Source organism: Nycticebus coucang, chromosome 3, assembly GCF_027406575.1.
Source record: "Nycticebus coucang isolate mNycCou1 chromosome 3, mNycCou1.pri, whole genome shotgun sequence".
Taxonomy (NCBI): domain Eukaryota; kingdom Metazoa; phylum Chordata; class Mammalia; order Primates; family Lorisidae; genus Nycticebus; species Nycticebus coucang.
This window is the reverse complement of record NC_069782.1, coordinates 89,377,299-89,398,906: the sequence shown is the minus strand read 5'-3', so window position 1 is coordinate 89,398,906 and position 21,608 is coordinate 89,377,299.

Sequence of the window (21,608 nt, the reverse complement as noted above, 5' to 3'; positions counted from 1 at the left end):
TACTGGGGTGGGACAGCTCACAGGAGGACTTACCACCGCCTTTGCTGGGATAGGGGGTGATGGAAGTTGGGGGAGTATTTAAGAAGGTAACCTTGACCCAGCCTTTCCAAGACGCCTGCCGTCCACTCTCATTTGTCCTTACTTCACCCCTAGGACTCATATAAGCCTCTTGGTAACCCTGCACACACCCAGGCACACTTACATGGCACCCGAGCCATCAGCTGCATCTCTGTACCAGCACGGGCCAAGTTCACCTGTACCAGGTGCTTTCTTGGTCCTGGAAGAGCCTGTCCAAGCATCTCATGGGTCAAACCACATCCCAACAGGATTTTTTTGTCAGCTCATCACGTATAAAAACTTCTCAACTATCAACAATTTACAAGCCATAGGTTACATAGTAATAATTCAGAATTTTCACCTTCTCTTGAAAAACAGGAAGTCCGTTCAGCAATGGCTGGCACCTGGGGCTGAGGGTGCTGTGTGATAGGTGAGTGTGCTCCAGGCCTCCATGCTTCTAGAATCTGCCTGCTCCCTGGAGGTGCTAGACTTGGACATGTCTGGGTCTCTCCCATCGGGTCCTGTGGAATTTCCCCAGGAATGGCCATAAGATGTCATTCCTTGTTTTGCTCCTCCTAAAGACAGCATATGAGGATAGGGGCGAGAGTGACAACTATAAATGAAATGATTGGACACCCCTGTGTGATACGGCCCCAGAGTATCACGATATTTTGGGGTACAAAACATCGTGGCAAACGAGGCCTGGTTTATTTATTTATTTATTATTTTTTTTTTATTAAATCATAACTTTGTACATTGATGCATTTATGGGGTTCAGGGTACTGCTTTGATATACAATGTGAAATGCTCACATTGAACTCACACATCCATCACAATTATGCTCATTTCTTAATAGTTTTGAAATGTACCATTTTACCTCTCATGGCATTCTGGGGGACATTAAAGCTTAGTGCAGACTTTGCCCAAACAAGGAAGGGAAAAAGGAGAGCTGGCGGCAAGATGAAGTCGGCCACGGAGGACACTGATGTGCCTGTCTCGCAGCACCTGCTTATGCTGTCGATACTGAAGGCCTTTGTATAAAGGAAATCTTTTCAGCAGAGGCTGCATGATTTTTATGAGTCAAATATACATGTGTATACATACATTTTGGCAGAGGAGGCCAAAAAATGTATATGCATTTTAAGAATGGAAAAAATCTAAATGAAATGTGTAGTACTAGAGTCACATTTGACTTCTGCATTTATAAGAGGTGCTCAACATGACTTGTATTCATATCTTGCTATCAGATATATCGAGCATTATAATTTTAATGCAGTGTTTCCCTTTTTTTTTGTTTTTGAGACAGAGTCTCACTTTGTCACCCTTGGTAGAGTGCCATGGCATCACAGCTCAGAGCAACTGCAAACTCTTGGGCTTAAGTGATTCTCTTGCCTCAGCCTCCCAAGTAGCTGGGAGTACAGGTGCCCGCCACAACGCCCGGCTATTTTTTTGTTGTTGTAGTTGTCGTTGTTTAGCTGGCCCGGGCTGGGTTGGAACCCACCAGCCCTGGTGCATGTGGCTGGTGCCCTAACCACTGAGCTACGGGTGCCAAGACTGTTTTCCTTTCTTGGCGCCGTGTGTGTGTGTGTGTGTGTGTGTGTGTGTATGTGTGTGTGTATTTTCTTTCTCTTCAAATCAAGCAGCATCTCCCGGCCAACTTCAAGGGTAGCTTGTGGCCAGCAGGAAAGAGGCATTGTCTTACAGACAACCCCTTCCCTGGCTAACTCTGAGGCTGGGAGGTAGGAGGAGGATGGGAAAGCCCTTTCCCCCATGCCGGAAACTAGAATAGAGAGAAAAGGAGCTTCTCTGGGTCCCAGGAGATATCTCCAGACCAGAGCAGAGAGTGGCTGCAGGTTTCGTAAGCAGCGTGGTCCTGCCTCTTTCTTGCAGCCATCCAGGGGGAATGGGCGGGTGGTTTCCAGCCACCCTGAAGGTTTCCAACCCCAGTGTGGGGCAAAGACAGAGTTTAGGGACACATAAACTGACCTAGGCTGGAAATAGTGGCTGACCTGCAACCTGCAGAGGGGCCCGAGGGCTAGGGGCTTCTCCAAGCCTGTGTCTTAGTGTAATTTTTGCCTGAGAGGAGGAGTACCTGGTCATGAAGGACTGGGGTTACATTTCCAGGCAGCATCGCAGGAGGAGGGCTCTGGAATTCAAAATCACAATGATTTATGGAAAAGGCTCTGTGTGCTTCTTCCTTGAGTTTAAAGATTGAGGTCCTTTTCTTTTTAAAATTTTTTAAGTAAATTTCTTAACAGGTTAATGTGAGGGTACAAGCAACCAGGTTAAAATACTTGATTTTGTTAGGTGGAGTCTGTCTTGTGGTTATGTCCCACACACAAAAGGTGTGCCACCCCGCACCCCATGCCCATTCAGTGAGAACACCCGAACCCTCTCCCCTTCCTTCATTATCTCTCCCCCCAGCGTGAATTGAATTGAGTTTTTCTCCTCTGTGGGCATGCATTAGATTATCTACTGGCTTCATATTAGGATTGAGTACACTGGATATTTGCTTTTCCATTCTTGTGATACTTTACTAAGAAAAATGTGTTTCAACTCCATCCAGGATATTACAAAAGATGTGAGGCAACCATCTTTTATGGCTGAATAGTATTCCATGGTGTGTATGTACCACAGTTTGTTAATCCATTCCTGAGTTCATGGGCATTTAAGTTGTTTCCAAGTCTTGATGATTGTAAATAAGATTGAGGCTCTTGCCCTTAGAATGGATATTAAAGCAGATCAGTTTCAGAATCAAGTCACAGTGGGCAGAGATGGCCAGCTCAGATCCACCAGAAGGGACTAACTAGGGCTCTGTGTTAAGAAGGATTCTGAGGTATGGTGTTTGCTCAGAGAGAAAGCAAGTCTTTGTTGATTAGTGGACTGTAGCAGTTTCTGATCTTGTTAAAGTTTTTTTTTTTTTATTGTTGGGGATTCGATGAGGGTACAATAAGCCAGGTTACACTGATTGCAATTGTTAGGTAAAGTCCCTCTTGCAATCATGTTTGTTAAAGCTTTTTATTTTATAAGTAAGAAAACTGAGGCCCAGAGGAGCCTTTTTCTTAAGATTGGTGCACAGCTAGATCCAACGACTTCTAATGCTAGTGCCATTTGGTCCACAACAATTCAGTGGGCATTTTTTTGTTCCTTATTTTATGTCAGGCTGTGTCAGGGGGTGGGCAGTTAGAAATAATATAATGATATTGGAAACATATAATAGCCTCTCTTAATATTTCTGATCCTCATGAGAATATTTTGTGACTAGTATTTATACTAGTCAGTTTTTAAACTGCTTTTGTGCATAACCTTGGCGTTTCATGAAATTGTTTAATATGGTGTTTCACAGGGTTTTCACAGGTGTTTCCTTGCAGTCATTCAGGGACCCAGGTTCTTTCTGTCTTGTAGCTCTGCCACCTCCCAGGGCCACACTGTTCTCCGCTGGCAGAAGGAAGCAAGAGTAAGCCTGGAGGACTGTGTGAGGTTTGGGCGGGGAACCTGCAGCCTCAGGGCCACATGTGGCTCTCCAGGTCCCTGAGTGCAGCCCTCTGACTGAATCTAAGCTTCACAGAACAAATACTTTTAAAAGGACTATTAAAAGGATTTGTTCTGTAAAATTTGGGTTCTGTAAAAAGGCCACACTCAAGGATCCAGAAGGTCATGTGTGATCCCAAGGCTGCAGGTTCCCCACCCTGTGTGACATAACTCAGCCATCTGGCCAGACCTAACGCAAGGGGTGCTGGGAATGTAGGTTACTTTTGTGGTAATGGGAAAAGAGAAAGGAGCTTGTTCCCATGTTAAAGAGAGGGAGACTGAGACTCAGAGGTTTAAGTAGCTTGCCTGAGGTCAACTAGCTAGAAAGAGGAAGAAGCAGAATTTGCATTGGTTTGCTAAAGGTGTTATAATGAAGCCCCACAAACAGGGTGTGTATGTGTGTGTGTCTCACAGTTCTGGAGGCTAGAAGCCCAAAATCGAAGTGTCAGCAGGGTCGGTTCCTTCTGAGGGCCGAGAGAATTTGTCCAGCTCCCTCTCCTATCTCCTGGAAGCCTCAGGCGTTCCTTGACTTGTTAGATGTCGTTTTCCCCGTGTCTTCACCTTGTCTTCTCTCCAGGAATGTCTGTGTCTGTGTCCAAATTTCCCCTTCTTGTAAGGTCACCAGTCATGTTGGATGAAGGCCTGTCCTAATGACCTCATGTTAACGTGATCATCTGCAAAGATCCTGTTTCTGAACCAGGTCACACTCACAGATACCAGGATTTCAACATCTTTTTGGGGAATACGATTCATCCCACAACAGAATTCAAACCCAGGTTTGGGTGCAGGTTGTGGAAAGGACATGATGAGTCTGCCTGGGGATTCAGGAAGGCTTCCCAGAGTGGGTAACGTGTGAGCTGGGCATTGGGGATGGAGCTGGAGTTGTCCAGGTAGAGGGGTGGATAGGGAATTCTAGACAGAGGCGTGACGTGAGTCTCTGTTCATATGCACACAAGAAATAACCTCCATTTCTTTTTACACATCTGGGAATTCAGGTATGGCACTGATTCAGATCATCTTTCAACTTGGAGTCTAAATTGGCAAGTCCTGACTGCCCAAGGAGAGGCAAACAAGTGTGCATTGAGTGCCACTTTGTAACGGGCAACATGCAACCCTCTGGGACTCAGATGAATAAACAGAGTTCCTGCTCCCTGGGAGCTCACAGCCCAGGTGAACGTTCAGTGAGCCTACACACTAGGATAACTACTGAAATTAGAATAAGACACGTGTTTCATAAGCCTGCAGGGAGTGGGAGAGATATAGAGAGACTTACTGTTGTCTCCAGGAGAGAGATGGCTTGGTGGCCTCGAGCGATCTTGGAAGGTTTCCTGGTAGAGAAGTCTTGGGCTGGAATTTGACAGATGGCTCGGATATGGGATGGTGGTGGTGGATGGCATTCTAGGCAAGGAGAATACCCAGGTTTGCTGGAAGCCAGGCTGGGGTTGCAGAATGGCAGGGCCTTGAGTGCCCGACCAGGAAGCTGATTTCATGCTAAGAGCCCTACCTGGCTGCCGTCACTCTCCCACTGGTGCGGAGACGTGTGTAAGGTTGAACAGGGAAGCTCTACCGCGTTTGGCCAGCAGGGCAACTTGTTCTGATGACACAGACACTGGGGCCTGCAGGGACCAGCAGGAGGGGATACAAATGCCCCCTGCATCTGGGACAGATGCTACGAGATGACCGGGAGGGCCGCATCTCTTATGGTTTGACAGGAACAGACATCAAAAGCAGGCAATTGCTGTTCTTGCCACAAAGGGTGCCCTGGGAGAAGTGGTCCTGCTAAGAGTGCAGCCACGCAAGGGGCTATAGCCCCCGATTTCCAGTTATTATGTTAAACGACTGCTTGCCTATGTTCTGAAACCTCATGGGAAGTCCTGCTTTTATCCCTTGATGACACCTTTGTGCCCCCTCCCCCCACCCCAGGCCTTCAGATGATGGAAGAGGTGCCATCCTCCATTGCCTGGGAAGGGAGAGAGGAGAGTTGCTTTAGACAGACCCAAGGATAGCCTGTCCAGGCAAAAGGCAGAGGTGGCAGGTGGAGCCCTGGACTGAGAGATGGGAACCAGATTGTAGCCTGGCTCAGCACCATCCACTGAGGGACCTTGGCCCACCATCCCTTGTCGGGTCTGAGCTTCCTCTACGACAAAAGGGGAAAATGATGTCTGCTGTGTGATCACATGTTTTGACATTGGATAGGAAAAAGATTTCAAGACAAATGTTCTGCATTTTGAGCATTTTGGAAAATGTATAAGCAATAAAATTCTAGTCTAGTCTTTCAAAACAAACCTAGTGGGGAAGGGGTAATGGAGATGAGTCACCCTCCTGCCGGCATTGAAGGGTACCTGAATGAACAGGCTCTGATCGCATCTCATTCAGGTATTGAATAAACTGAAAAGCAAAACCAAACCGAATAGAGCAGATGTGCGAGATGAATTTGGATAGTGATTATTGCTTTAAAGATAATAAAAGAGAGGAAGAATGATTAGTGTGGGCACCATTTTGTAAAGAGGGACAGGGAAGGCCTCTCCCAATGCATGCCATTAGAACAGAGTCCTGCTTATTGCACGTGGACCAGGTGGGGAAGATCTGGAGGGAAAGCCTTTCAAGTAGAGCAAACTGCATGTGCAAAGGCCCTGGGGCAGGCTCAGGCTTGCATTCTGGAGGACCAGAAGGAGGCTGTTGTGGCAGGAGCTCAATGAGTGAGCAGCAGGGTGATTGGGGGAAGGGGAAGCTGGGTCGGGGGGCAGGACCCATTATCCAGGGCTGTGCCAGTGAACCTAGGTATTTAGAGTCTTTGCAAATGCTGCAGAAGATGAGAAAATTCACTAATGAAGTGCTGTAAGTGTGATGGATGTGATGGAGGCTTACTTGTAGGAGGCCATGGTGGTGACTGGGGGCTCTGTGTGAGCTGGCAGGACCAGATGGGCTCTTCTGAGGGGACATGCTGGAAGTGTCAGGTGAGGCAGTAGGGGGACTAGCACGGAGGCCACTGGAGTCAGAGCCAAGAGGTGGCAGGGAGGCCGACCAAGTGTGAACAGATGGCAGAGCTTCCTGGATCTGGTAGAATCTGCAGATCGGGTTGTTGCCAAGATTTCCCAGGGAAAGGAGAGACACGGTGGAAGAGGGCAGGAGACCCGCAGAGGGTCAATGGTAGAGGGCGTCTCTCCACAAAACAAGTCTGCCTGGAACCTCAGAATGTGACAGTTATTTTGGAATCAAGGTCTTTTTAGATGCAATTAGGGTAAGGATCTCAAAGAGATCATTCTGGATTAGGCTGGACCCTGAGTAACACGTGTTCTCATAGGAGACAGAAAAGACTCAGAGACACAGGGAAGAAGGTGAAGTGAAGACAGAGGTGGAGACTGGAGGGACATGGCCACAAGCCAAGGAACTCCAGAAGCCACCAGAAGCTGGAAGAGGCAAAGAAGGCTCCTCCCCTAGAGTTCTGTATAGGAGTGTGGCCTTCCTGACACTGTGATTGCAGACTTGTGGCCTCCAGAACCGTGAGAGAATGAATACATTTGTGTTGTTTGAGCCCACCAAGTTTGCAGTAAATTGCTAGGGCAGCCCCAAGAAACTAACACGATGCCAGATGAGAAACCCCAACTCCCACTGCTCCGGTGGTTATGACCTCTGCGTGTGTCCCTTTGAAGAGCTCTGCTCTGTCCCCATTTTGCCACGTTTTCTCCCCCTCCTCTCGCTCCCCATCTATATTAGAATAAGATTGCATTTTCTAGCTTGGGTTACTAAGCTTTCAGATCTTGAAAGTGTGGCCATTAATCAGCTGTCATGGGATGTCGTAAACAAGGGGCTTTAAAAACCATGTTTGCTTTTTAGGCTGATAATACTCAGAGGTGAAGCTGGGAGAGTTATACATAATGCATGCATTTTAATGGGCCACGCACTACAGTCCTCTTTAGTCCGAATGATTCGTTTTAATGTTCAAAATAAATATCAGAGATAATTTGCCAACAAAGCTGATTTTCTCCGCCCGCCATTAACTTAATCTTTATACCTCAGCCTAATGACAGAGGGGCTGGGAATGGGAAGGAGGCTTTGGATTGTGAGTGAGTGGAGAAAAGCAGTTGGCATGGTCATGAGCTGTGGGGTGACCACACGTCTTAGTTTGAGCAGGACAGTCCCGATTTATGGCCAACGTCCTTGAGTAATTATCCTGAAGTTGGATCAAGCGGTGTTGCCATTATTCAAATGCTTTGGACTAACAAAATAACAATTTCATAAGGCTTAATGTAAACGTAGAAAAATCTCCTAGTTGGTACGATAAATTATGTGATCATGCTATGTAAACAGGTGGAGAAACTGAGGCCCTGAGAGCGGAGGAACATCGTCTGAACACTGAGCTTGTGGAGGCTAAGCTCCAGGCTCTCCAGGTGGCTTCTGTTCCTGCTCCTGCTCCCAAGCCTGGGTGATTTTCTAGTGGAGTGTAACCCAACTGTCACTGCCTTCTCGGCCCTGGCTTGCCCAGCATCTGCTTACTCATGGGACCTCAGCCCTAAGGGCTTCTTGCTGCAGCTTTAAAAGCCTGGGGCACGCCTCATCCTGCCCCAGGCTTCCTAGGGTGATGCAGCTTGAGGAAGAATCAGCTGACTGTTATCCACGCAGGCAGGAACCACCATCTGTCCTGTACCAGTCTTTTTTTTTTTTTTTTTAATTGAGACAGAGTCTCACCTTGTCGCCCTCTGTAGAGTGTGTTGGTGTCATAGTTGACAGCAACCTCAAACTCTTGGGCTCAAGTGATTCTCTTGTCTCAAGCTCCCAAGTAGCTGGGACTATAGGCGCCCACCTCAACGCCTGGCTGTTTTTTTTGTTGTTGTTGTTATTGTTTGTTTAGCAGGCCCAGGCTGGGTTCAAATCCACCAGCTGAGGTTGCATGTGGCCAGCGCCCTAACCCCTGAGCTATGGGTGCTGAGCCTATCCCATACCAGTCTTGATCACCCCTAATATGGAACAGTGGCAATGAATCACATGTACTTATCATTAATTAATTTTGATAATTAATGCATAATTGGAGTAAGGAATGATCGCAGCTTTCTTAAAGCTTCCTGAAGAGAGGAGAGGCAGGATGGATGAATGTCCCTCCACATTTTGAGGATGATTCTTTGAATTCACTTATTTACATCCTATGCAGTTGGTGCTGGATGGAGGGGGAGCTCAGACAGGTAGAATGCCTGGGCTAGAGCAGGGGTGGTTGGGGTGTAGGGTTAGCTGAACAAAGCTGGTTTTAAACCCCAGAAGTTAACTTGCCAAATGGAGAGGCACCTTCTCCCCTGCAGCCCTCTAGAACTCCTGACTAGCTGTTGGTGGGGGTGTGAGGAGAGTGGGGATGGTTTTTGCAGAGCCCTCCAACCAGAAGCCACTGCGTTGAGGGCATGAGGGGGCAGGAATTTACCCAGATCAGGGCCAGCCTCCTGCTGGAGGAGCAAGCAGGAGCTTGTGGGTTATTTATTCTTTCCTTTGTTCATTTAATAAGTACGGAATCTTCAAGTGCCAGGTGCTCCGCTAAGTGTCAGCATAAATTCACCTAGAAATCCAGGTTTCTAGCTTTCAGGAAAAATGGTCAGATCTGGCTCAAGAACCTATGTTTCTGCCTGGCAGCTGTCAGGTGGCCCTGAGCTGCAGTGTCCTCCCAGCCTCTAGTCCACGTTCCTCCTCTGTGCTACTTCCCTGGCCCTAGCGGACTCGTGAGTTTGAGAATCCTGGTTTAGTCTCTGCTTCCTATATACCAAAACAATGCATACAGATCAAGTTAGAGGCACAGAGGGTCCCTTGGCTCCTGGTGTCATCTTATTCTGCCTCACATTACATGCTTTACCATGTTGACATTGTCTCAATTTAAGGTTGGGGACACTGAAGTCCAGGAGGGGGCTCTTTGTGAATTTCTGTATAATCCGTCTCCCCCACTCAACCATAACTCTAGGAAGGCAGGACCTATGACTGTTCCGTGGACTAGTGCAGGCCCAGAACCTAAGAGGCATGCAGTGAATGTTTGTTGAAGGCATGAACAAATAAGGTCATATGAGAAGCCAGGGTCAATCAGAACAGAGACCCAGGTTCAGCCCACATTAGGATCTTAGAAAATGTCAGCTGAATGAAGACTCAGCTGCCCCACCTGTTGTGGGGCTCTGGACCAGCCTGCCTGTGCGGGATCCCTCCCCTTCCTACCAGGACAGTTTTGCAGGGAAGGGATCACCTTCCCCCAACAAACGACACTAACAGTGGCGCTAATGATGCCACCAGCTGCTTGTGGCCAGACCACTTCCCATCCCCTTACCGACATCTCTCATAACACATGGACCACAATAGGGCCTCGAGGGACCCCTGCCCCTTTTCTCCAACGTGGGAGGTCTGGCCAGGAATTAAGTCCTGACTCTGCACCAGTTGACATGTGCCCATGTGCCTGTACCTTCCTTTCCTCTGTGCCTCTGTTTCTGTCTCTCCAAACTCTGTCCCTCAACACTGCCTTTGGTGTGGGAGTGAAAGAATGCGACGGTGACAGATCCTGCCTCACCCAGACCAGCTGTGCGGCCAGCCTGGGGGTGAGTCCCTCACCTTCCTGAGCCTGAGCTCCTCCCCTGTGAGCTGGATGACAATTATGTCCCCCGTCTTCTGTGACGACTGGGTGATGTCATGCACGTCAGACACCTGATACCTGGCACAGCACCTGCCATGTCCATGTCCCGAAAGTGTGGCCAGTACTTTCCTCACCTTTCCGGCATCATTGACTCCATGTTGCTACCAAGACCTCCAAAGGGAAAGCAACTCGTGCAGGTTGAATATTCCAGCTCCCAGCCTTGCTGTCCCTTTTGCCATCACTCTGCATCAAAGCCCCACGTGCTTTCCTCCCGGCCTTTCCTGTTTCTCAGCATCCCTGGGGATTTGGTCTCTTTCCTCTGGGTACACTCGAGGGCCCTGCACTGCTGGGAGCACTCCAAGGGTGTCCACTGCTCCCTTTGTCCCTGGCACAGCTGTGATAATTACCGTTCCTGCCTCAGTTCCCCTGGGGGCATGGAGTGCTTGGGCCAACCTTTCCCTCCCCAGTCCCACCCTGAGGCTGAGGGAGGGGAAATGCCTGAGTTCTCGTCCCAGCTCTGCTGTTCCCCGGCCCTGTGGCCCCAGGGGAGAGACCTCACCTCTCGGAGCCTCAGCATCCTTTGCTGCGCAGTAGGGATGCTAAGGGCACCTGCCTGGCAGGGGTGCATTGGAGGTCATGTGAGTTAATGTCTGAAGGTGGTCAGGTTGGGTGTCTGGCTCCCCCTCTGCACTGCGTGTTAGTGGCTGTTATTATTATTACGATACTGTGTTATCAACTCTCCCAAGGCACAGAGCAGCTAAGGAAGTCGGGTATCCTGGCCAGATGTGGAGGACCTGCTGCCTGGAGTCAGCCAGTGTGCCTTCACCTTTCTCCCTCCCACCTGAGGGCCACTGAGCACTAGGTTTGGAGGAGGGAGCCATGTGTGCTGGGATTTCTGGAGGGGAAGGAGAGCCCAGTGGAAGGAGGTAATGTCCTTCTTCACCCTCAATGACAGGTGACGTTGGAACCACAGCCTTCTCTTTACTAAGAGGGACCTTAATATTGTGACTGCTGCTTCTGGGCCTCCTCTCTGCTGTCTCCCTTGGCAGATAAGCTCCTTGGGGATTACAGGATCACACAAGACTGGTTGGCTCCTGAATTTCCTCTCTCCAAAGGGAGTGTCTCTGTCCCCTCCTGTAAGACCTGCCTGGGGAGGCACAGCTGGGCTCCCGCAGTGGAAGCCAGGGGGACGTCTGACCCCCACCTTGGCTTGCTGTGGGACCGTGGCCTCACCTCTCTGAACCCCAGTTTCCTTACCTGGGAAGTAAAGGGCTTGTACTCTAGCTCCAGGAAACCATGAAAATTTTTCTCTCCCTCTTCACCAGGAAAAGAAAAAGAATTTCTTTCAGTGTTTTTGTGGTGGTGATGATGGTGTGTCTGAGTGAGTGTGTGTATTTGCCTAGAATGCCACCCTCCCTCCTTTGCCCGAAGATTTCTCCAGAAAGCCTTTCTTTCCTCCAGGAAGTCTTCCCTGACTCCCTCCTTGCCTGGGTTAGGCGCTTCCTCCGGGAAGCCACAACCCTGGCTTTCCTCTCTCAAGGTGCCTGTATCTTGCCCACCCTAGCAAAGAGCCTGGGCAGAGAGGCCTCACTCTGTATTTATTGAACTGCTCTAACTGGAGGGTTTTCTTTAGGGCCATTTCTTTGGGGTGGGAGAAGACGGGGGATGGTGGACAGCAGGAGTGGAAGGCCCTGCTTTCAGGATCTAGGAGGCCCCTCTCTGAAGAATCTTCGAAGGACAGAGCTGGTTGTAGTCCCTAGGGAACATAGACAGTTTTAACTCTCATTTCCCACTCCTGCCATTTTGTGTGAGCCTGGCGGGAGGCCTCTGTACCTCCCAGTGAGTCTTGCCCCCCGCAGGTGGCGAAGGGAGCTCAGCTAGGCCAGGCCGGGGCAGGTGGCACTGGCCTCTCTGCTCCTCCCTTTCATTTCAGGCCTCTCTGAACATCCAGCCCTGCGCCCTCCATCCTTGGAGCTCAGAGCTTCACAGAAGCGGCTCAGCAGGAAACCAGAGTGCTCTGACCTATCTCATCTCTTAAACTCTTTTAAAGGAAGAAATACCTTGATGGGACTGTCTTCTGGCAGATTTACATTTTTTTAATGGCAACCATGGCGCCACAAAATGGGAAACCCAAGCTCTAGGGTGGAGATCAAGACACAGGGAGACACTGGTGGGCGGCTGACTTTTCTCATCATGCTGCTCTTGGCCAAGGGTCCCTGCCTGCCCAGCTTCTCAAGGACAGTAGCCACCAGGCCAGCCTCCTTTGGTTCCCTCTCCCTGCCCTGTTCCGGCTCCCCAGAGTAGTCTCAAACCTCAGACAGCACACTCCTGTCTCTGGCTTTGTAGGTGTCAGGCCTCCACTGAGCATCTCCTTCCTCTCCTAGCTCCCCTCCACGGCCTCAGAGGAGCCTTTTCTAGGTTCTAACTGGATGGTGTCCCTCCTCTTTGTGCCTTTTAGGACTGCCAACTAGAACCCAGCATCAGAAAAACAAAGGTTTGAAGGCCAGGAGATCTGGGTTTGAAGTACAGCTATCAGCTCTGGAACTTGGGCAGCTCCCTAACCCTCCCTGCGCCTCTGGTTTTCCTTCCAGAAAGTGGGTGGAAAAGCAGCCGTCTCAGAGAGTGGCTGTGGGAGTGGTGGCTGGAGCTTCTGTTCCAAGTGTGTGTGGCCCCAGACCGTGCAGAAATTGAAAGTAAGAATTAGAACTTGTTCAGCAACTTGATGGCACTGTGACATGTGAGCTTATTTTACAAAAGTGTCTATAACAAATTAGAAAATAAATTGGTTGAAAATGAACAACAACAACAACAACAAAAACCCCAAAACTGGCCCTTTCACAGTGAAAAGGGAGAAACACTGAGAATTTGAGAAGTTTTGCCTCAGTAGGGAAGAAATCTCAAGAAACAGTTGGTTAATTTCATACATCCTTCCTTCCATCATCCATCCATCCATCCATCCATTCATCCATCTATCCATCCATCCATTTATGCATCATGAATTAGCCCATCACTATGGGTGCTCAGAGGAGCCAAAGTTGGCTCCTTTTCACTTATTGAGCATTGTTGGGATAGGGGAGAGAGAATTCCTTCAAGCAGTGGGCAGAAGCAGGTTGGCTCAGCAAAGCTCAGGTAATGAGACCCCATGTTTTATTATACTTGGGGTTAGGGTGGGTGGCTCAGGAGAAGCCCCACCCCCCATTCTGTTCCTCACCCTTTCTGGGCTCCTGCCTTCATTTTTGTTGGGAAAACCTGGGCAGGATTTACTTTAAGTCTGTCCTGCATCTTCCTAAAACTCAAAGTCAGGAGTTTGTTCCCCTTCCTTCCACCCCCAACCTAATTTCCTTTTATTATGAAAACCAGGAAAATGACAAGTAATTGCTTGAAAATGTTAGAAAGATTGCATTTTGTTTTGCTACTATCAGCTTAAAAATAATGTTTAAGAGATTATGAATGGGTGATTAACTATTTTTTCCATTACGTCTCTTTCAGAAGCAAAACCACAGCGATTGTGATCTGCACAGTGAAATGGCAGCCTCACTGTTTGAAACCAGGCGAGAAAACAAAAATGCGGACCTCACAAGGAGCCATGTCTCTTTTGGGGAGAAATTGTTCCGCTTAGGTCTTGGAGAAGAGGGAGCCAAAAAAGGTTGGTGGAAGTGGCTAAAAGCAAACACAGTGGCACGTGCAAATTTCTCTTCACCTCCCCCTCCCTCCGCACTCCTTATGGCAAGCAGCAGTTATGGGCAGTGCCCCTCAAATTCCCTGTTTCCTGCCTTTCCTGAGTCCGTTTGTTTTGGGTGAAAACAGTCTCTGATGCAGCTCTTTTGCACCATTTCAGCGGGTGTTTATCATTTAAAAGGAACCATTTTAATACCTACATTTGCCTTACAGTATGAGCCATAAATGTGATTTAGGCTTCTCTTTATAATAGACTCTACAAACAATTGCCTGGGCTCCAGAAGAACCGTTCCTCCAAGTGGTGCCAGTGAAAATGAACGTGCTTTTCCTCCTCCTTCGATGAAAGTTTTCCTTTTTAATACCTCTTAAAATTATCTTCACAAAAATTGGGTAAATGAGCTCATTTGTGCCTCTGCCTTGCTGGGAGTCTGGAGTCTCCCCATGGATGTTTTGGGGTGGCTCAGGAGGTGGGTCTGGGCAAGCTGTTTTAGAAGCTGTCCAGGTGATCCTGATGTTTGCTAACATTGTGGAAGCTCTGACTTTTTGGGAGCAGAGCTGTCAAGGGTTAGCGCACTCCCCTCCCCAGCGGCTGCCCAGTCCTGGGAGCTGTAGGCCCACTGTATGCCTAGGACTCAAACTGCTGTATGACAAAATTAGTGGATCCAGTCTTGGACACCATGAACTAAGGGTGAATGTTGACACACTGGGGCAGGTGTCTTGGGATGGTGAGGAAGATGGTGGCAGGGCTGCAGGACTGGACCTGTCCTGTTTACTTAGAGAATTATCCAGCGGGTACTTGTTAGTGCCCTAGGCCCCTCCTCCATACCACACAGCCACTCTGTCCCTTGAGTGGAGGTGATGGGCATGGGCACGTTTGACCTGGGGAAGGAATGATGGCACTTAGGAGACAGAGTCCTGGAGACTGTCTTCCAGTTACTGGAGGGCTGGACCATGGAGTTGACATCTACGTGGTTTCAGGGTGCAGGGTGACGTGGATGCCCTGGGGAAAGGATGAGCAGGGACCGTGAGCCCTCTGCCAGTGGTGCAGAGGCAGAAGCTTCCCGCTGCAATATCCTTTGCCACCGAGGGCGTTTCTACACTGGGAAGCATCTCCTTACCCTGGACATTCTAGAACGCATCCCTTTTGTTTTAGCTGACCTTCTGGTGGCCTCCTTTCCCCAGTGTGTGAAGGCTGTAGCTCGGAGAATGAGGAAAGCCTTCTGCACAGATATGCTGCTTCCCGCTGAGAAATGCCTCCATTCGGGGGAAAAATGGGATTAATTTTTAGCGGAAGCAGCAGTGGCTGAACATGCAGTTTTCAAATTGTTGACTATGATATTAAGTAACAAGGAGACTCCTGTCCAATGGATGTCATTAAAATTAACTGTTTTAGCACTACATTTAGAATCAAAACCAATCTGTCACTCCTAAATTGGTTTCTTTCAACTGCTATTTGCGGGTAAAATGAACAGTTTTAACAATTACATTTCCAGTGCAAATCATAAACTTGATTTACAGGAAAACACTTAATTTACTGCATTTGACGGTGCACCAGAGCTGCCAATTATCTGACTGTAAATTTCCCCACTCGGCTATTTGCTTCTTAAATAGCAGCCTTGGCCCCATTGCCTCACTTACCTGTGGGTCCAAGGTTCCACCTGGGATTACAGACCCTGACTGGGAATTTTGTTAGTGAGGAGTTGGGTGCTCAAAAGCAGATGGGGGTCCATATGGAGACAGGTGCTCTAGGACCCCCTGTGCTATTTCAGGTTGTGAAATGTAAAGTGGAATATTATCACTGTTTAACCCAATCTGAGCTAGCCATTAAGGAGGGAGAATCACAGAATGAGCAGATGGACCCTTGGAGAGAATCGTTCATTCATTCATGCAGAGCTCAAATAGTGATAAAGCAGCCATTGTCCCAGAGCTAAGAGCTGTGCAGGTTATGCAACGATGGCTGCACCCCCCTGCTCCCTGCCCTCAACAGGTTCACAATCTAATAGGATAGACATGTGCTGGATAATGTAATTTTGTAATATGACAAACCTCCCTTCTAATGGTCAGCCATTTATAAGGTGAAATGCAGGCCCCAGTGAGAGGCGATTATTCCACTCAGAGGTGCTGGGGCGGGGAAACTAACATTTGGTTGTTTTGCAGAAGTTCTACTTGAACTGGAACTTGAAGGGTGAGTAGGAGTTTTTCAGGTAGAGAGGGAGAAGAAAGGGTCTTCCAGGCAGAGGATATTTTTACTCAGGTGGGACGTAGTCTGGCTTGGCAGGAGGGGAGAGGGGCTGGAGCCAGGAATTTAGATTCTGTCTGGTTGACTATTGAAGCCAGGCAAATGGAAGCCCCCAGCATTGAAATGTTCCATGTAAGTCAGGAGAGACTGTAAATACCAAGGATGGGGGATGGAGGACAGTTTCCCAGTATTTTGAGAAGTCAGAAAGCATATGCAAACATATGCAAATGAGATGCGAGCCAGCACCTGCTCAGCATTGTGCAGTCAGCCGGCTTTCTGCAGCCGGGAGGGCCCTGTGTGTTTCCACAAAGGTGAGAGCCTGTCTTCTTGTGACTCTGCTGAGCTATGGGACACATTGCCCGGTTGTATAAAAAAGAAAATTGCCCGAAGACTTTCCCTGCCAGAGGCCTTTCTTTTAGAGGGAGTGTCCCCTCCACAGTGAGAAGGGCCAGAGTTTAGGCATCAAAAGGGCAAGATGAAGTCCCCAAGGTTGCCACCCCCGTGGGAGCCCAGGCCTCAGGGTTTTGAGGGGTTGGTGCCCAAGAGTGACAAGAAATTGGCATGGGAGGCTGGCCTGTGAGAATCACAGAATGAGCAGATGGACCTTTGGAGAGAATCGTTCATTCATTCATGCAGAGCTCAAATAGTGATAAAGCAGCCATTGGTCCCCGTGGGCTGGGACCGCGGACCTGAAACTGGGATGAGAATCAATGGAGTTTCTATTCAAAGCTCTCTCTTTCCTCTGGGATTCTGTCAAGAAACAAGAGGATGAGGACCTAGTTGGCATGGGGGCAGAGGGCAGTGCCTGGGCCTCACAAGTCCTCTTTCTTTCTCTTTGCTTCTTAGAAGCCACACCAGACAGTTTAGGTAAGAGCCCTTCCCAGTAGAGAGTCGGCCCATCCTGGCCAGAGGCAGGGTGTATCGGGGTGGGCACACGTGAGGATGAGGGGCTGCTTGACCATAATTTTGGAGGTTTGTCCCAGCCTCCAGGACAGCACTGTAGCCTCAGCCCCCCAATTAGAGTCACCCTGCGAGAGGACAGACAGGGCTGGCCTGTTGGCCAGGCCTGCTCCACTTGGGGTCCAGGGCTGACGAGGGAGGTCTCTGGCCCTTCTGGCTGCCCCAGTCCTTCCATGGACCTCCTTTATTCTCTCCTGCCTCTCCCTATCTGTTTTCCAGCATGGCTAACTGTCCCCCAGGGTCTCTGGGTTCTGTGATCCTCCCTCTGCTCCCTGCCCGTCCTCCCCGGCCTCCCCAGGGCACTGGGGTTCCTCTCTCTCATCCTCCTGTCCTCGCCTGGTCAGGAGGTCGGCGGTCCTGCCCTCCTCTGTGCATCTCCTGACTTAGCCCCTCTCCTCTGCCCATCCCCACCAGTGCCCATGCCCTGAGCACTTTGGGGGGGACCAAGGAAGTGTTCCTGAGGATGGCAGCGGCAGGCGGGGAGGGGAATGGGAATAGCCAGCCTTCAGCAGGTGGCACTGTTGGGCGACTTTTGCTCCTGAAACCTTTTAGCACGGAAAAAAAAAAAAACAAAAAAACCCACACTGGAATCTATTGGCATTTGAGAGCTTCTTCTTCTTCTTTTTTTTTTTTATAAATTTTTTTAAAATGAAAATAATGACTCTCATTTCCTGGGCATCATTAAACAAGGTGCAGTGTTTGTGTGTGTATATGTGTGTTATTAGGATGTATGAGTGCAGATGGAGCTCTGGGCTGGAGGGTAAGGGTGCGTGAGCACATGCCGAGGCCACGGGTGTGTATGTCGAGCTGTGCGCAGATGGCAGTGTCTGTGTGCAAGCGCGTGAATGCAGGTTTTCGGTATGTGCCGGTGTAGGGCGTGTCTCTGCACGTGTACTGCCAGTGTCAGGCTCATGTCTGCACCTACGTCTGTGAAGCTGTGAGTGTGTGAGCATGCGGTGCAGGGCAGGTTGTGTGGGGGCGCAGGGTGACATGCTGTGTCTGCAGCAGTTCCATCTAGCGCGTAAGAGGGAGAGCTGCGGGATCAGGCCTCGGGGTTTGAATTCTGCCTTCACACTTACAGCTGTGTGATTTGGACCTAATTGCTTAAGTCTCTGAGCCTCAGATTCTTAATCTAAAAAATGAGATGATAGCAATATCTGCCCGTGCAGGTGACTGTGAGGATTAAACAGAACCATCTGTGGAAAGGGTCTGGTGTGGTGCAGGGCTCATGGCTGTGTGACAGTGGCAGGGTGTGTCTGGCTCCATGGCTGGCCGGGCTGGGCTTCCCAGACCCCCAGGCTTGCAGTGCTGTACTCTCCAGGGACCCAGGGGCACAGGGGCCCAGAGGCCCAGGGGTAGGGATGTCTTGAGGGCTTTGGGGTCTGCCCAGCCCTAATGTGTGCTGGCCCTTGTGGGCAGAACCAGGGCCGAGACCGAAAATGCCACAACTGCAACGGACCTCAGGGGTCATTGACTCCAGCTGCTCACTCTCCAGGAGAGAAGAAGGCAGCCCAGAGGGGCCTGTGGCCCTCCCTAGGACTCAAAGCAAGTCTGGGCCTGGCCTACCCTGTCTGAGGGCGCCTAGTGAGTCTGGTTTCCAGGCTGGTGCCTAGAGGCAGAGGGCAGGGAGAGGCCTGTGCCTTAGCTCCTTGCCGTCTGGACCCCCTTCCTCATCCATCTTTCTTCTTCTCATCTCTTTGCAGCCACTTTCTCTCTTAAAGGTGAAAATGCAAGGAGGGACACGTCTGCCTGGTTCTCTGTTGATGTGTGACAACCACCTTCAAAACTAGGGGCTTAGAGCACTTTCCTATTATTCTGCCCAGTTCCCTGGGCTGACTTGGCTGGCCAGGCTGTCTTGTGAGGCTGGCTGGGCTGGGAGTCACCTGTGGACTGGCCTCTCAGGTCCTTACTTCCTCTCTCTGCAATGTTTCACCTCTGAGGGTTTCGCATGTGGTTCGGACCTCTCCCAGCAGAGTGGCTTAGGTGTAGTAACGCTTTCTATATGGTCACTGGCTCCCAGGACACAGAAAGTGGAGGCTGTCAGGCTAGTTAAGGGCTCTGCCTTGGACTCACACGGCGTCACCTCCTCTGTACTCCGTTGGACAAAGCCATCATGATTCACCCAGATTCAAAAGGGCGCAGAAATAGAACCTACCTCTTCATGGGGGAGGACATGGTCATATTGCCAAAGAGCCCATGGGGTGAGTGACAGTGTTGTGAGAGTCTTTGGAAAATGCAGTCTGCCCCAGCTTCCTAATGTCGCTGTGAGATGGGAAGAAGTGCCAGTCTTGAGCATATTTCCTCTCTGTCATTTCATCCAGTCCTCTCAACAACCACCTGTGACAGGTCTATCCTGGCTTTGTCACCACTGTGTCACCCTGGGCAACTTCCTCGCCTTCTGGGCACCTCGGTTTCCACATGTGCAAAACAGGGATGATAGTGATAGTGGCCAGCTCGCTGAGCTGTCACGAAGCATGCAGAAGTCGGCCCGGCACACAGGGAGACCTCAAATGTGTTCTCACTCGCATCCTCCTTCTCTTTCTCTCGCAGATGAAGAAACAGAGGCTCAGAGAGGCCAAGGGACTGGCTCAGGGCTGCACAGATCAAATGACCAGCACCATCCCTGCCAACCGCACACTGTTCTCCCTGAGGAGCTGTCAGAAGAAGGGTCAGAGAGGCTGCAGAGGGAGAAGAAACTCAAAGCTGGGGAGCTGGAGGGGAAATCACTGTCCTGTCTCAAGCCGTGGTTGTGTCTTCCGACTTTCAGACTCACGTTGCTCTCTGCAGAATGCATTGCTGGTCTTTCTACCCTCAACCTGACCTCTCCATCTCCAGTCCGATAGAGAGCTCAGCTTTCCAAACTGTTCTATGCACACAGACTCATAGGTCCTGCCAGCTACTCTGTAAGAGACCTCCGATTCTACAGGAGAGGAAGCAGAGGCCTAGAGAAGGCACATGGTCCCATGTGGCTGTGCTGAGTCTCTTCTGATCCCTCGCCTGCAGCACCTCCACTTGTCCCAGCCCCTCTCTGCTGCTGTCCTCCTCCCGCCCACACCTCCCCTCACCCTTGCACCTGTCCTGCAATGCAGTGGTCCCCTTCCATTCCTGGCCTTTTCACAACCCCTCCCCACGGTGTGTTCACTAGACCACCAGACCCACAAGGAGCTCTGCGACAAAAGAACGTCAGGGTCAAACAGTCCGGGAGACATGGCTTCCTTTCTCCCTTCCTTCTCAGTTTGCCAACTTTACCTGTGTCCTTCCCACCCCATGCACCTTCTTTTGTTTCATAAAATCTGTTTTTAACATCTCCCATTGGAATATTCTTTAAGAAATGTAGCTTAAGGAGTGGAGTCCAGATCTCTAATCTGCTCTTGGTGTTTAAATAAAGGGCTTCCTAATCAGATCTCAACTCTGCTTTCAATTTTATTATTTCCCTCAATTCCCCAGAGTGTCATTGTCCTCAGCAGTCCTAGTGTCCACAGAGCCTGTGGCCTCGCCCCTCCCTTTTTTCCGCTCAGACCTCTCAGCTCCCCCAACTAGCTCAGATCTTGGTTCCTGTAGGGACGTGCCCAGCCCCTGCACCCCTGGCCACGCCCCTCTCTGTGATTGGGTGGACACAGTGTGGGTTTCCTTTTTATGCATCAGCCTGGAGCCACAAACTCAGCCCTAAACCCTCTGAGGGTAGAATATCATCTTGGGCCTCTGTGTCTCCTGACTGCCTCCCCAGGCCCCGTGCAATGCATCCTTCTTGCTGGATTGGCGACAGCAAGGCTCTGAGGAGTGCTGAAGAGGGAAAGGCATTTTGCTGCTTGGCAACAGGCTGGCTTGGCTGGAGTTTCACTCTTGAGTCGGAGAGGGGTGCATGACCCTTTGCTTTGGTGCAGGAGTCCTGGGCTCTCTGGTCAGTAGGTGGCACTGGTCCACGGATCTGCCCCTATGTTCAGATAGATTTGAACTTGGGATTAGCAGTTCTCCTCTTCTCCCTAGGGTCAGAGCAATAGGAATTGGACCTGGGCTACAGCAGCAGAGATCACAGCTAGACTCAAGGAATGACTTTCCAAATAGTGAAGACAGTGAGTCATTGGACAGATGAAATTCCAGTGACAGATGTTGGACCTAGAGGACTTTCTCTGTTGTTCTTAGGGACTTAGGGGTGACTGTGCCCTCCAGGGGGTGGATGTGCTGACCTCTTTTGGGCTTCTCCATCCCTGTGATTTCCAGAGCTGCCAGCCTCCAGGGTGCCAGCTGAGGTGACAGGTGAGGAATGGGGGTGAGAGGAAAGTGGAGAGGGGTTTGTGTGGCAGGGCCAGACCCTAGCCTCTGTGGCTGGGGCCTGTGCTGCCCAGATGAAGGGAGGCTGGCATGCCAAACTGTCCCAGTGGCTCTTGGAGCCACTCTGGGGCTGCACCCCCACTCACATGCATGGTTATTTTTAGCACTGGGATGTGCAGAATATGCTACAGAGAAACAGAGTGGAAAATCTGACACGCAGAGACCTGCTTGGAGGGAGACACAGTTCCCCCAGCCGGGCGCCGCTCACGTGTCTCATTT